General features: G+C 31.4%; 1 pseudogene; it reads right to left on the reverse strand.

Moving 5' to 3' along the window:
• Positions 1-14,054, reverse strand: part of LOC140854568 (AT-hook motif nuclear-localized protein 1-like) — a 44,195-nt pseudogene extending 30,141 nt beyond the window's left edge.
• Between the last annotated feature and the right edge of the window lie 667 nt (positions 14,055-14,721).

Consider the following 14,721-nt stretch of genomic DNA (forward strand, 5'->3'; position numbering starts at 1 on the left):
GGACCAGTGGGTTTGATTCCTATAGAATTTTTAGCTAAATACCATGGGAATATCCAACAAGGGTTCTGGTTGTATCTTTCATGCAAAAAAATAATTCATGTTCTTTTATGACGATAATTGTTGGATGGCACAATAGATGCTCCAAGAGCTATGCATAGAGAAGATGTTGGGATGCTTTTAAAGCTGTGCATCAAAGCTATGTACGGTGCAATCCAATGATTGATGTTGCAAAAGAATATCAATTATTTTTTCACATGGAAGATACAAGCCGAACCCATCCAACAAAATGGTAAGAAAGAAAATAAAAAGTATTGCTAATTTAGTTATATGTGAGAGATCAGCTATTCTTGAGACAAAATCACACCAGTCTTGCATAACCAAAATGTAGTAATGCCATGCTACCTTAAAAATAGCTTACAACATTTTGTGATATTTATTTTGAATGCTAATAAAGATCTTGCAATATGTTTACCCTTAATCGTCAATCTGTTGTCATGGACACCAGCAAATGTTGAGAAACGTAAAGCCACTGTTATGACCCAGCCCATAAAGGCCCACAAAGCCCACAAAAAAAATGAAGAAGACTCCCGTAGGGAGTCTTCTTCCTCCCGACCGGCTCCTAATTGGAGTCAGAAAACATCATCGGGGAGGAGTCAAACTCCTCCCCTCCAGCCTTATTTAAAGGAGAGACCTCTTCTCCCTTCCTCCCATTAAAAAATCGAGGGCAAAATGATGAGGATCGCCAGAGTTTTCCCTTGGAAGCCCTTCACCGTGCTTGCATTAATTTCTTGCTGGAGAGGTCACCGGAGCTCGAGGTAAGCTCAGCTCCTCTTCCTCCCTTCTCCCCCTTCCTTTTCTTGCCTGTGTGCATGATCGTCGGTGATCAGGTTCGCCAAATTTTGTTGGAAAAAATATCCCCTATTTTCCACCCCTCTTTTCTTTGGTTTTTCGGCATCGGTGGTCACCGCCGACCGTCGATTTGGGTTCTCCAAGTTTCGATGACATAGTCCTCATGCCACTGGCCATCGCGCACTGGCTGCGACCTCTGATCGGCCGAACAAGGGAGGGACCTCATGGTCCTCTATTTTGCCCAAAAGAGACCATGGGAAGAAGAAGAAGTGGAAAAGAAAAGAAAATGAAAATGAAAATGAAAAGAAAATGAAAATGAAAAGAAAATGAAAAAGAAAAAAAGAAGAAAAAAAAAGGGAAAAAAAGAGAAAGAAGAGAGAGAATTTTCTCTCTCCTCTCTCTCCCTCTTTTCTCTTTCTTCTCCTCTTTCTAAAATTTCTCTTTCTCTCTTTAGTCTCTCTCTCAACTTTTCCTCTCTAATTTCTCTCTCTAAAATTTTTTCACTCTAAGTTATTTCTCTCTCCTAAAATTTTTTAGAATTTTGAAAAAAATGATGTTGAATTTAAATAATCTTAGTGATGAATTTTGATCTGTAATTGTCGAACGGTATACCAGCACCCACCTTGATCAGATCAAATACTTTTAGATTTTATTTCCCATGATTTTATTGAATTATCCATATGATAATTTTAGCATGATTTGATCTGATCGATCGAATTTGTTGAACCATATCATTTGATTAGTCTAGATGAATTTCTCTCTCTAGAATTTTATCTCTCTAGAAGTTTATCTTTTTGAAATTTATCAAGAAAAAGAATTTTATTTGGATGAGTTTGAGTGATGATGAGTTTGAACGATTCTAGTGGAAGCATCCTGATCTATGATTGTCAGGTAGTATGCCAGCATTTTGATCAGACCATGAACCATTAGATTTGATCATCCATGATCCGATTTAACCATGACTTGATTAGATCATTTTGATTTCACCAATCAAGATGTTGGACTGTGGCACCTGATCAATTTGAATTGTACCTCATGAATTCTCTCTCCTTTGATTTTCTCTCTCTACTTGATTGATGAACTCAATAAAGAAATCTCGATCCTATCACTTTGAAAATCTGATTTGATCTGATAGTCAAACTTTTGACCATCTATATCTTAATAAGATTTTGACCAAATGAAATTAGTTGATCAGACCCATCTGGATGATAGGATATGGGTGTCCATAAATTATATCTTTCTTAATTGTTTATGTCCTTTTTAATTATTGAAATAGATCCTATATAGGATTGTAGATGTTTGATCATGGGATACCATGATATGAACTATGAACTGAAGATTTTGAGAAAAAAATTTATAGAATTACGAGAATTTATTGGAATACGTTTGAGGTAAGTAATGCTTCACTTTTTCTAAATTTATCGATAATTATAATATATTTTTTTGATATGATTTATGAAATGATGCATGAATTGGATGAATGATATTTTGTTATAAAAATATCTTATTTAAAATGTTATGATGAAGCATGATTGAACATATTGATTTTATGATGTATTATATTGATTGATTTTGATACTACATAATCATATATTTTCTTATCAAAATTAGAATATAAAACATGATTTATGAAGAATTTTGATATAAGAATAATATGAATTGACAATCTGACTATGTAAAGGATCCCATCAATGGGGGCATATATGTTGGCAATTGATTTGTCATGAGGATCTATGTTGCCAGCGAGACCAGCGACATATCATCGGTGAGATCAGTAAGAAATCGCCAGCGAGACCAGCAGTTTCAAAGGACTTTATTATCAGATGATTCCTAACTCACCGTAAGAAGTATGTGGTATTATGATCCTACCACAAAGAAAATGTGGTCATAGTTCATGGTTGATGAAAAGAACTTAAGAATGAAAGATGTTGAAATCTTGAAAGAAACTTAAATTTTTGAAAAAAAATAAATTTAGCATGAATTACATTACATAATTGAAATTGATTTCGAATTTATGAACTCTATATGCTTATTTTCGATGATTGATTATTTACTTTAATGCTTCATGAAATCTATTGGAGGTGTTCATTGCTTACTGGGCTGTCTAACTCATTATCTTCTTTTTACTATTTTTATAGATATTGAAAAAATTAAGATAATGCAAGATATGAACAGAAGAGTGATGAGAAGCACAACCTCCATACTTTTATTTTAGATTGAAAGTCTTATTGAATTTGATGTAAGGTGTATTGAACATTGTTGAATTTATTGACATATTAAATATAAAATTTGGATTGTCATATTTTGGATTTAAGTTATTGACTAATTATTCTACTGTTGCTTTATGATAGCATGATAAGATGCCTTGCATGCTTGTGGGAAGAGTTTTCTATGAGTATGCGATGATTGCCATGACCTTCAGCTCATAATCTTAGGTTGGGGACATAATAATTAAAGTAGTATTAGAGCATAAGTGGATAAATTATGAAACAAAGAATCAAATATATAATGAGTGCAACTAGATAGACACTAGGATCATTATGGTGTAGATCTATGATGATGTATTATGAAAAATTTTTATGATTTTTGGTTAAACATCAAGATTATGTATGAAAGGACCGCAAGAGATTATGACATGTAGAGTTTGAAATAAGATGGATGATTCATAGATCATGATATGATTAGTTAGATTTTTGATCGAAAGTAATTGCAAAAAGATTGACATAAAATTTTATTATGTATTATGGTTATTAATTTGATTATTGATTATTCAAGTGAATCGTAAGCTCAAATTCGATACGAGAATAATACTATGATATTACTCCTAGATGAGAAGTTGACTATTATTGGCAAGATAAAGATTTGATGAAAAAAAATATTATTCCAGGATGGACTAAGAAAGTCTTTTATGATACTTGATTTGAAATATTTATCGAAATTGAACTTGATATATGAATCATGTATAAAGTGGTATATTAAGATGAATACATATTTGGAGGTATTGCAAAGAAGTTTATCCTTATTGATGAAATTGATTATAAGATTGTAGGATATTTATTGTGCAAGAATCTTTAATTATCATCCTTGGATCTAAATAATAGATCTTATTTGTGTCTTTTGGAGACTACATGATGTGTATGAAATTTTAATTTAAAGATTTTGTATCTATATTAATCAAGGGATTTTCTGATGTTGTTGTTGAGATTATTAAAGAAAAACTACTATCTTTAGACTAAAAGAAAAGATCCAATTTATATTTATTCAAGATTATGGGACCCATGTGAATTTGCAATTTAAAATTTTTTGATTTAAGAATTGGCATGGAGTTCCTTTACTTTTGTTAATGAGGTCCCTAATTGAATCTACTATTAAATAGAGATTTGATTTTTGAAGCTTGTATGATTGTTATAAAAGGATACTTGATAGATAATAAGAATTTTGATGATAGAAATTTTAGAAAAGATAATGATTTGAAATTCTTATATGTTCTGATTATATCCTAATTTGGTGAAGCATCGAAAGATTTTCTTATTGATTTCACTATAAGATTTTGATTTGGAATTGTCTAATTGAATTGATATGAGAATTAAGATTTGACTCATATTGATTATAGTAGACTTATACGATGGTATTGAATGTAATATTAGACTCAAGGGTTAATCAAGATTATTATACACTAGCAAAAATAGGAATGAGAATTAGAAGTTAATCTTTGGCTTCAACTGAAATTTAAATTTTTAGATCTTTTCCATTGATAAGATAAAGAAATAATTTGATCAAAATTTTTTTGGTGAACCTAAAAAATTTTGATTGTTAGAATAGAGTGCACAGCGGAAGTATGATGATCTGAATTATTTTGAGTAAGTCAGGAATGTTGACTCTTTGAGTTAAAGAATTATGATAGATGATATGATTTGATACAAAAAATTTATTGATATTAAAAAAAATAATATTTTAAAATTTTAGATTATTTTAGATATCTTTAATGTGATTTTTAAAAGTAGTGCTTCCACCTACTATGCTACAAAAATATTTAGCATCCTAATTCTAAGATGAGTGGATCCTTGATTTTTTATTTTAGATTTAGAATATTTAGAGATAAATTTTTTTGATCCTAGAATTGAATAATTCTCTATTTATTAGAAAAAATTTGAGATTATTTATCGAACATTAATTTTGATCTTAGATTCTTTTATACTCAAAAGTTTATCTATGGAGAATGTGGTAAAATTTGTTTATGATCTTGTAATAAATTGATTAAATCATGAGTAGTCAAGGATTTTCGATGAAAAATTTATATCCTTATCTAGATTGAGAGACTAATTTCGATGATCAAAAATAATGATCTTGATTCTAATCAATATTGATAATATTGATCTTTTCTTTATGAAATGATTTAATGATGAAGTTGCATAGAAAAATTAAAATATCAAAAGTTCGAAGATAAGATTAAAATAGTGAATCTCCAATCTTCGAAAGCATGAATGAGGGAAAATACTTTTCGAATCTCGATTGGTTTGGATATTATCATGTGACTCACATAAGTATGTTTTTCTATCTTATGATGGGTTGATTAATTAAGAGGGATTAGTATTTTGGTAAAAAAATAAAATTCTTATTTAGGAATTAAGATATTGATTTTCTTCTATCTACAAAAGATAGGCTTGATTTGGATCTAGTCATGAGGTATTGAATATTATTTTTATAGGAAATGAGATCATGATTTTGAAATTTTCAAATATTAAAAATTTTTGAGATGTTGATTTTGATAATAAGAAAATGAATGGTTCTATTTCAGATCAACACTTGACGTATTGACCTTTTCCTTATGAAATAATTTAAGAATGAATTTGTATCAAGATTACAATATTGAAATATTTATGGGTGAGATTTTTACCATAAATTCCAAGTAAAAAATTATGAAGACTTAAGCAAGAAAAATTTCGAGGATGAAATTTTTTTTAGAGGAGAAGAATATTATGGCCCAACCCATAAAGGCCCACAAAGCCCACAAAAAAAATGAAGAAGACTCCCATAGGGAGTCTTCTTCCTCCCTACCGGCTCCTAATCGGAGTCAGAAAACATCATTGGGGATGAATCAAACTCCTCCCCTCCAGCCTTATTTAAAGGGGAGACCTCTTCTTCCTTTCTCCCGCTAAGAAATCGAGGGCAAAATGGTGAGGAACGCCAACATTTTTCCACAGAAGCCCTTCACCATGCTTGCATCAATTTCTTGCCAGAGAGGTCACCAGAGCTCAAGGTAAGCCCGGCTCCTCTTCCTCCCTTCTCCCCCTTCCTTCCCTAGCCTGTGTGCACGATTGCCGGCGATCGGGTTTGCTGGATTTTGTTGGTGTTTTCCACCCCTCTTTTCTTTGGTTTTTCGATGTCGGTGGTCACTGCCGACCGTCGATTTGGGTTCTCCAGACTGTGGTGACGTAGTCCTTCTGCTGTTGGCCACCACCATGCCAACTGCAGCCTCTGACAAGTCAAACAAGGAAGGGACCTCATGGTCCCTTGTTTTGCCCAAAAGAGACCACAAGAAGAAGAAGGAAAAAGAAAAAGAAAAGAAAAAGAAAAAGAAAAGAAAAAGAAAAAGAAAAAAAAAGAAGAAAAAAAAGAAAAAAAAGAGAAAGAAGAAAGAGGATTTTCTCTCTCCTCTCTATCTCCCTCTTTTCTCTCTCTTCTCCTCTCTCTAAAATTTTTCTTTCTCTCTCTAGTCTTTCTCTCCACTTTCTCCTCTAATTTCTCTCTCTATAATTTTCTCTCTCTAGATTATTTTTCTCTTCTAAAATTTTCTAGAATTTTGAGAAAAATGATATTGAATTTAAATAATCTTAGTGATGAATTTTGATCTGTGATTGCCGAATGGTACACCAACACCCACCTAGATCAGATCAAATACTTTTAGATTTTATTTCTCATGATTTTATTAAATTATTCATATAATAATTTTAGCATGATTGGATCTGATTGATCGAATTTGTTGAACAATATCATTTGATTAGTCTAGATAAATTTCTCTCTCTAAAATTTTATCTCTCTAGAAGTTTATCTTTTTAAAATTTATCAAGAAAAAAAATTTTATTTTGATGAGTTTGAGTGATGATGAGTTTGAACGATTCTAATGGAAGCATCCTGATCCATCATTGTCAGGTAGTATGCCAGCACCTTGATCAGACCATAAACCATTAGATTTGATCATCCATGATCTTGATTTAATCATGACTTGATTAGATTATTTTGATTTCACCAATCGAGATGTTGGACTGTGGCACATGATCAATTTGGATTGTACCTCATGAATTTTTTCTCTTCTGATTTTCTCTCTCTACTTGATTGATGAACTCAATGAAGGAATCTCGATCCTATCACTTTGAAAATTTGGTTTGATCCGGTAGTCAAACTTTTGACCATCTACATCCTAATTGAATTTTGACCAAATGAAATTAGATAATTGGACCTATCTAGATGATAGAATACGAGTGTCCATAAATTCTATCTTTCTTAACTATTTATATTCTTTTTAATTATTGAAATTGATCCAGTATAAGATTGTGGATGTTTGATCATGGGATACTGCGATATGAACTATGAACCAAAGATTTTGAGAAAAAAATTTATAAAATTATATGGATTTATTGGAATGCATTCGAGATAAGTAATGCTTCATTTTTTCTAGATTTATCCATAAATTATAATATATTTTTCTGACATAATTTGTGAAACGATGCATGAATTGCATGAATGATATTTTGTTATAAAAATATTTTATTTGAAATATTATGATGAAGCATGATTGAACATATTGATTTCATGATGCATTATATTGATTGATTTTGATACTACATGATTATATATTTTCTTATCAAAATTAGAACATAAAACATGATTTATGAAAAATTTTGATATAAGAATAATATGAATTGACAACCTGACTATGTAAAGGATCCCACAAATGGGGGCATATATGTTGGCAATTGATTTATTGTGAGGATTTATGGCCAGTGAGACCAGCACATGTCGCCAGCGAGACCAGTGATAAACCGTCAGTGAGACCAGTAGTTTCAAAAAATTTTGCTATCAGATGATTCATAGCTCACCACAAGAAGATATACGGTATTATGATCCTACCATAGAGAAAATATGGTCATAGTTCATGGTTGATGAAAAGAACTTAAGAATAAAAAAATTAAAATCTTGAAAGAAACTTGAATTTTTGAAAAAAAAATAAATTTAACATGAATTATATTGCATAATTGAAATTGATTTTGAATTGATGAACTCTATATACTTATTTTCTATGAATGATTATTTACTTTAATGCTTGATGAAATCTATTGGAGATGATCATTGCCTACTGGGTTGTCTAGTTCATTATCTCCTATTTTACAATTTTTACAGGTATTGAAAAAATTAAGATGATGCAAGATATGAACGAAAGAGTGATGAGAAGCACAACCTCCATACTTTTATTTTAGATTGAAAGTCTTATTGAATTTGATGTAAGGTGTATTGAACATTGTTGAATTTATTGACATATTAAATATAAAATTTGGATTGTTATATTTTGGATTTAAGTAATTGACTAATTATTCTGCTGTTGCTTTATGATAGCATGATAAGATGCCTTGCATGCTTGTGGGAAGAGTTTTCTATGAGTATGCAGTGATTGCCGTGACCTTCGGCTCAACTTTTCTCAGGAAACACTTCACCTCTAAAATTTCAAAAATATTCATTTAGCTTCCTAAAATTTACTTCAGTGTGTCAAAGTAATACTTCACCGCATCAAGAAATATACATATACATCTATCAAATTGGTGCCTGTATATGGATAGATCAAGATACGAAACAGATATGTACAGATGCTACTCAATCCTCTTTCACCCCTAAATGTAATACTTCATGGGTTTTTTGATGCACCACCTAGGAAGGCCATGTGGCTGCAACCAGATCAAAGATGCGGCTATGGCATTACGTCAAACATATATATCCATCATGGAGAGGAAGAAGCCAAGGGTACAAATTGGATAAAAATAAGAAGGATACTAGGGCTGCAAATGGGTGGGTTTGGACAGTGGCATGCTTGACCTGCGTTCATGTATAGGTCTTGATAATAGACACTGGCCCAATCCAATAAATGATTGGGTTGAGCTAGGTTGGGTCTATGGAAAATATTTTAGACTATATAGGGTCATTTGGATTTGGTGAGGATCATATATGACACGATCTAATCCAAAATATTTGGCTCTAAGTAGGATTTGGTTTGGGTCTAAATCTATGTTTGTTCAGTAACAAGATTCCATGAAAAAAAATGTGTCCTACTTCTGAATTAAATTGAATTTTAACTGTCATAAAATCATTTGCTAATATGGTCAAAACTCCATGAAGTAATGCCAATTTGGAGCTAAAATCTATTTCAAGAGGTTAATAACCTCAAGAGCTGACATTTCTTAATGTAGTAATTGGTTTGAGTATTTATCTCTTAATAGAGGTAAAGAAGAAATGACTTGGAATAGTTTCTTTTGATCAAGTTTAGGTTACGTTAGGCTAACCTAGTCACAAGAAGCTCCAAAATGGACCTATATAATGTACAGATTGGGTGATGGGTCTAATATTTGAATCCAATCTAGCCCCGTGGATCTTCAAAAATGGGTTGGGTCGGGCCTAAATGGGTTGGGTCACTAATCTCGATTCATTTGCAGCCTTTAGGGAAGTGTGTCACTTCAAGTTGGGAAGAGGTGCTTCTTTGCACATAATTGGTGGGAGATTGAAGGCAATTTTGGATTCAATAGTGGGTACGATAAACTTCAACTAAGAAGGTGACAGTTGCATTTGGGCTGCGGAAGACTGCTGCACCAAATCCATACTAGTTATTAATGAATCTGGGAATGAAAAATTCTTTGTGCACTGCGGGTAGTGTAAAAATTTGATGTGGAGTGCACCATCTTGCCAATTGGTCCACAAAACCACCACTTTCCAATATACATTTAATGTCTGCAGTTCTACCTTTTTGCTTAAAATTTTGAATGATGAAAATGCCCCTCCTTTTTGAAAAAATTATGACATCCTACATCATATTATGACAAGGGCTGAAAACGATTCGGTCGGTTCAGTTTTAAGTGATTTTTTAAAATCAAATTGATATTTCTGTTTAAGAGGTTCCTAAAACCAAATATTTGACTAAACATAATCGGTTTCTTCAGTTTAGTTTTGTATCGGTTCGGTTTGTTCATGTAGCTTTCTCAAGTATTTGAATGGTTTGAATAGTTTTTCAATTAAAGTGGGTCGATCGATTTGATTTTTATTTTTTATTCCTCTATTATGATTCATAATCAAGTCAAATTTGATCTAAGTTGGATGAAATCAAGTCAAATTAATATTTTAAATTCTTAATTCATATAAAGTACATAGTCCAACTTTGAATATACATGTAACATCAGTATATATATAAATATATGAAGTATGTAATATATGTGTATATATAAATATATAAAATGATGATATTTTAATTTTGGTTTGTCGGTTCGGTTCAGATTTAGTGGATCACATAAATCAATAACCAAATCAAAACATTGGTTTTTCTATTTTATTCAATCAAATCAACCAGTTAAAATGCCAAACCATCATATTTGGTTCAATTTGGATCGAGTTGGATGTTTTAGGTTGTTTAATCAAAATTTTTTACCCCTCTAATTATGATATCCTGCATCAAATTATGACTTCCTACACGTAGAATGTCATATCACGGCCCAGGATGTCATAATATAGGAGACGCATTTTTATCCAACCACTTTTCAACGTACATTTAATGCATGTAGTTTTTTTTTTGTTTGAAATTTTGAATGACAAAAATACCCTCCTCTTTAAAAAAATTATGACATGTTGTGGCATATTATGACATCTTGTGTCAAATTATGATTTTTTGCACGTAGAATATCAAATATGACCCATGATGTCATAACATAAAAGGAATATTTTTATCCAACTACTTTTCAATAGATATTTAATGCCTACAGTTTCACTTTTTCATTTAAAAATTTTGAATGATGTAAATACTCTTGCTCTTTAAAAAAAATTATGACATCCTGTAATATATTATGACATCCTATATCAAATTATAACTTCCTATACACAAGTAGAATATTATAATATGGATATAAGATGTCATAATTTTTTTCAAAGAGTAGAGATATTTTCATTATTCAAAATCTCAAATAAAAAAATAAAACTAGAGACATTAAATATATGTTAAAAACTGGTGGCTACATAAACCAATCACAAAAAATGATGTGCTCTGCATTGAATTTTCTACATCACATGCGGTGCACAAAGAATCTCATCTAAGAATATAAAAGGGTTGTCACAATGCCAGATGTTCGGTAGTGTTGTTGTGTGGCTGATTCCACCAGTTTGTAGAAGAATTCTTCTCTTGCAAGAATTATCAACGAATAGATTTTTTCTAGAAGATAGAACTGAAAATAGATTGGTTATGGATTAGATATTATATCCATATATATATATATTAATTTTATTTAATGAATATAGATATTAATTAGATATAAATATTTATATCTTTATTTTAAATAGATATAGATACAAATTGGATTCTAGAAATATGGATATAAATATAAATATAAACCAGATGATTAAACTTTATGACTACAGAATCAAAGATATTACTAAATAGATGATGGTTCAAATTAATAACATTTTAATATAATTATTTATTTTTTTAAAAATTTATAAATACTATATAAAATTAAGTAAAATTATAAATAAAATCAGATATTGGAATATGAATCAAAAAATTGTTTATCCTTATCAATATCCATTTTTCTTTAACAGATATAGATATGGATATTAATTGAATGAACTTATATCTACATCTAGATAGATTTAGATATGAGAACAAATTTGGATAGATATTATCTGATTCACTTTCACCCTCAATAGAAGACCACCAATGATCCTCAACTCAAATATCAATGAGAATAAAAAGATAAGATATCAAAAGTTGATTAAAGTAATAATTTTCTCAATGACACATACCAAGAGCGAATTTCACTGAAACAAGCAAATATTTTGCCCCACCATAACTCAATAAAAATAGTGTTACAATAAAAGAAATCATTAAACTAGACAGTAGTGGACAATACAAAAACTCCAATTGCTAATGACATACAACACCCTGTGAAACAAAGAGCTACTCAATTCAACCGTAGAAACCTAAATGCAGATCACTTAGCTTATAGGATAAGTTAGGAACAAGTTTGACAACTTCAGCTGCTTCAATGCCATATCTTGCTCTGAAGCCACCTCATCAAGTAGAGCCAGGTTCTGGTCGGTTAGAAGCCCCTGAGGCTCACATTGTGTGAGGCTTCGAGCGAACTGACCCTCAGTTAAGATGCATTGATATCATCATCTGGGGACTTCCTAGTGTCATTAGGTACAGAGGGTATAGAGGCAAATCAGGTTTCTGCTTTAAAGGAGGTAGTTGCAAGAGTCATCTTTGGCGTTGCAGAAATGTCGATCCCTTGGCTGCTACTGTAAGCCACCTCAGCATGCGAGCTCAGAATCTAGATGGTAGCTGCTGGAAAAAAGACAGATGTAGCCTCTAACTTTGGCTTCTTGCTCTTCTGCTCCATTTGGTAGCCTGGTAAAAAACTGCCAACTACAACCTATTGCAGAACAAGGGGAAAGCCAATAATTCATTTGAATTAAATACTTGCTAGCTGGATCGATGTAATTTTAAGTTGCAGAGGCTTTTTCAAAGGCCAATTTGAAACTCACAATAAAATCATGATATCCAAATTATTATAACTAACTAATATGTTGTGTGATTAAGTAGAATTGAATATGTTGTATGCCAATAAGGCTCTGTGCCCCTTGTAAATGATTCATGATTCTAAATTTCTATATGAATGATGAACAGGAAGGCTTTTACAGAGAAGAAAGGTATATTTTTTCTACCTGCAATGATGTAAATAATTTCACATAACTATGCATGTCTAAGTGCCATTTCAGAAGTTACTGGGAGAACTCCTGGACTTGAGATGGAATAATATCTAAACCATGCATCAAATTTGAAAGGAGGATGATAAGGACATGCCTCTTGAATTGGGTCCATCAAACAACACTATCAGAGGCCTGCTACAAAAATTAGATAAAATTATTAAAAAAACATATTCTTTGGGTTACAGAGGTAAAGACTAAAGTACACCTACAAGTGTTAGAAAATCTAGTCTAACATGAAAACCTTCAACACAAGGTGAAGAAGGATCCTTTTGTACACAAATTATGCATTTATCAGTCATAGACGAAGCCTGTCTATATGAAAGAAAAGAAATTGGTAATGTTAACATTTTCTGCTACAGGGGTCCCTATATTTGTATTTGAATGCCATATCACTACCAGGTCACCTTATAATTAAAAATTACGTAGATTTTTAGATGTACACTTACTTTGGAGTTGCTGGTGGATAATTCTCTGTTGGGTGAAGCACCTCAGTCAAAGGAGTTTACTACACTAAGCATTCAGAATTTATTTCTCATATTTCATTTAATATAAACATGGATAACAAATCATAGTAGATATGCTATAGGATTTTAAATACCTGGTATGGAGTTAACAATTTCATGGCTATTGATATGAACCAAGATTGGTGCTTGCAAGATGACTGGGCATGACATGCAGCAATCCAAAATTCAATATAGGCAACAATATTAAGCACATGTATCACCCAAAAATGGTTAACACCATCATAGTGTGCAATACAATTCATAAACAAATAGAAGAAAACACCTTTAAATATTTAAAAGAATGCATAAGTTGGAGACACCTCTAACGGAATTATCTTTCCAAAAGGAAAGGGCATAATTACAAACCTCATAAGTTAATATATCTCCAGAGAAATCAGGCTGATGAAGCATCACATTGGAAATTATACCATTAGCAGACAACATACAAATTGCTCAAGGCCCTTGTTGAGAAAAAGATATGATATTCATAGTAACATCCTTTTAAGAAAAAAGAGGCAAATTACTTCAGATAAGGATAACTTTAAAAACTGGCAAAAAAAATAAAAAAAATGTTATTGCATATATGCAATAACTGCTTTTACATCACCAACTACTTTCAATAATAAGGAACTTAAGCCCTAGGATTACCTTCTGTATGTTCTGATATAAGTAGAACTCAATATTCATCAATCATCAGGTCGAATATTAAGAACATTTAGGAGCAACTAGTAAAAGCTTGTAGAAGCTTATGCTTGATAAGCACCTGTATAAATGAAAACTAATTAAAATTTGTTATAGCATATCATTCCTTTCAAACTTAAACAAGCAAACTTAAACTTAACTTAATTTAATCTTTCCTATTTTGATTTCAAGCTGCCAATTATCTTAATATTGAGAGTCTGTAGAATCTAGATTGTCAAAAATTTGCTAGCACGATAAGGGGAAAGAGTAATGAGAGATTTGCAGGACCTTCAATGTTGAGAATAACTTTAGCCATATCGAAGAGAAAAAAGTTCAGAAAAACTCATGGAGCTTTTAGAGAGGTTTTAAAGCTCTTGAATAACTCATGAAATTGATGTGGACATTACTTGTTAATTTTTATGTGGGCAGATAACAAAGTAATCTTTACCTTTTAATTTCAAGGAATATTTCTCTATATTAGACAGTAGATAGAATCTACATGCTATAACAAATAATCAAAATTAGCTTGCATGTGGGAACATTTTCTTGTTTACTTTGTTTATATAGCTTATGATCTAGGCATGGATTTCATTTTTTGCAATATCAACCATGACTTGATATTTAGAATGTGACTTTGTTTCATTTTTATCATTGTTTCTTCACAGTATTTATG

Source organism: Elaeis guineensis, unplaced genomic scaffold, assembly GCF_000442705.2.
Source record: "Elaeis guineensis isolate ETL-2024a unplaced genomic scaffold, EG11 Super_Scaffold_1000171, whole genome shotgun sequence".
In the NCBI taxonomy this organism is placed as follows: Eukaryota; Viridiplantae; Streptophyta; class Magnoliopsida; order Arecales; family Arecaceae; genus Elaeis; species Elaeis guineensis.